We start from the raw sequence: 2,913 nt of genomic DNA, 5'->3' as shown, positions 1-2,913 counted from the left end.
AAAAAAAGAAAAAAAAATAAATAAAATTAACTTGATAGAATTCTAATAACTTTTCCATGGGATTACAAATATAAACTTCCTGGGCTGCAATGAGGACTAGGAAGGGCTCCCTATAAACTGAATATATGAGCTATGAATAGCCAGGCATCTGGCTGGCCTATGTCGCTTTGGTAGGACTACTATGCATAGTTCTGCTCAGCACCCCTTCCTCAGCATTCCTGTAGTCTGGACCCTGTCCAGTGTCCTCCACAACCTAGCAATGAATGTCTTCCTACTCACAGTGAAAGGAACACCCTTTGAGACTGCTGACCACGCAAAGGCCCTCCTGATGCACTGAGAGCAGAGGCACTCTCAGTTTTGGTATGCTTCTGCACAAAAGCTCCTTGGTGTCTCCAACAGTGTCCCACCTCCTGGCCAGCTGTGCCAACCTCCTGGCCAGCTGCAAGGGCAAGCATGATGCTTCCCACTCCCTCATCAACACTGACTCTCTGTTTGGCAGACTGCTGCCTGAGTCACCCCAGTGCCACAGAGTTTGTCTCTTTGGCATCAATAAACATTGAGGGATAAGGATGAGGACAACTTCTCAGGCATGGAGAAGGTGCTGGAACAAAGAACCAAGACATCTTTCTGATAGGTTATGGCCCTAGTATGAATTGCTGAATTATTATGGTGGTCATTCAATATGGCTGAAGCCCTTAAAACAACAGCTCATCTTCCCAGAGACCACTTCCCCGCTTCTCCAACTCAGCCCAGGATGCAGTTTCCTTTCACCTTTCCCACCACCTCAGGGAAGGCCCCAGTCAGCCCCTCAGGTGTATCTAAACATCCCCCTCAAATCCCACCCCTGGAAAAAGCCATAAAAGCCTCAGCCTCCCTTTGTTCCAATCCAGAGAATTCCTTATCTTCCCAAATTCTCTCCGTGTCCTCCAAGATAATGAAGCCCCTTTCCCTTTAGAATAAAGCTCTTTTCCCTTTTTCCTTCTGCCTGTTTCTCTGCTGCGACACTGTCAAAACCTATCACTTTCCTTTCTCTAAATTATCTCCTGTTTCCTGAAAGCCTGAGAATTATACAACCATTCCCAAACTCAGGAAGTTAAGAAATTGGAAAATGGGGCTCTTGGACAAGGTTAAGATTATCTGAATCAGGAAAGACAAATGAGGTTAAGGACCAAATCACTGTCCTCTATAACAGGAAGCTATATTTGGGCAGTTTGGTGATTACAACTGATCTGAAACTTTGGACAGACACTCCAGCTTTGGGCCACATCTCAAGACAAAAGTAAACAAATTCAGCCACATGCTTTCCAAAGGATGGGCATCAGAGATTGATTATTTATTTATTTATTTATTTTTGATGGAACCGGAGGTTGAACTCAGCCCCTTGCACTTGCCAGGCAAGCACTTATTCTACTGAGCCATCTCCCCAGCCTCTTGAATGTTAATTGTTTAAATAGAAATATCTAAAGTGAGAGTTCATTAGAAGCAATTACTTCCATTGTTCTGTAACACAGATAACTGATTGACTACAATTAATTGAATATTTAAAAATAGCTAGAAGAGAAGATTTTAAAATTCCTAACACAATGAAATATCAAATTGAGGTGGAAGGCAAGTGTGGGGAGGGGAGTTGGGGAAGTGGGGTGTGCCTCACCTCTAGCTACAGGGATGAATGTGAGGGTGGCACACCATTATGGTTTGTATGTAGTTGTCTCCCCAAAACCTCATGCTTAATCTTTGGTGCAGAGTTTGTGCTTAATTCATGATCCAATGCTGGGCTTATGGGTGTGAGTGCTACACCCGCACTGGGGCAGACAGCTTGACTATAATAGAGGGAAGGCAGACAGGCTTGCTAGCTGCCTCAGCTGCTGCTTCTCCCCTTGTTCTTCTCTGTTTTCTGCTGCCATGAGCGGCTGCTCTCTGCCATGTTCCACTCTGCCTTGGAGCCAGCTGAGTGTGGACTGAAACCTTCACCAACTGTGAACTAAATAAACCTTTCCTTCCTTAATTTGGGGTGTTGGATATTTTGTTACAGCAATGAGACAAAAGTAACCGAGACACACAGTGAATTACACTCCTGTGGGGGACCACCTGGGTGACTCTCCTTGAAGGAGGAGCAACTTCAAGGAGAGGTCTCCATTTTGGCTGACCCTGGCCCTATTTCTGTATATCAATGTGTGCAGAACTGGCTAGGACTTTTCCTTATCCCCTCAACTGGCTTTAATCAACGCAAAGTAGTCCAGATAAGGTGCTAATGTGAAGTCTTTAAAGCACAGATGACAGGGATTAGGGGTCAGGGCAATAGCTCAGTGGTCCATGAACGGCTGGTCCAGCGCCTCCTTCCTCACCCCTAGATGCCTCAGCAGTTGAGGCATCTAGCTGCCCTCCCAACCCCCATAAAAAACCATGCATGAGTTGAGGCAAGATGCAGAGCCATACTCCAGGCTGTCAGCTGGGATTGAGCCTCCCAGAGCATGCAAGATTTCACATCAGAGCTAGAACACTGACCCCAAAACATTAGACACTACCTCCGCTGAATCATACAGATCACCCTTTCTGTATGTCCTCTCTGTACTTTGCAGAGATGATTTCAGGCCTGCTGCCTAGTCTAGCTCACAGCACTTGAGTACCTCCCGCAATCTTCATAGTCATTCATCCTCAAGCCACATCCTTATCCACAATTAATAAAACCAGGGTTCAGCCCTGGGTCAGGCCTTTGCCCTGGTTAGCCATCATTATAGCTGGACTTGGGACTCCTTGGTCCCTACATATATACCTTAGTGTCTTATTCCTGCCATGGGTTGCACTTGAAGTGGAAGATTAAAATTAACTTGAGCTGGGGAAATGGCTCAGTGGAATAAGCAGCTGCCTGGCAAGTGCAAGTGCCTGAGTTCAATTCCCAGTTCTGGAAAAAAA

Source organism: Octodon degus, unplaced genomic scaffold (genome assembly GCF_000260255.1).
Source record: "Octodon degus isolate 3935 unplaced genomic scaffold, OctDeg1.0 scaffold00119, whole genome shotgun sequence".
Classification (NCBI taxonomy): domain Eukaryota; kingdom Metazoa; phylum Chordata; class Mammalia; order Rodentia; family Octodontidae; genus Octodon; species Octodon degus.
Note: the sequence above shows the minus strand (reverse complement) of the source record.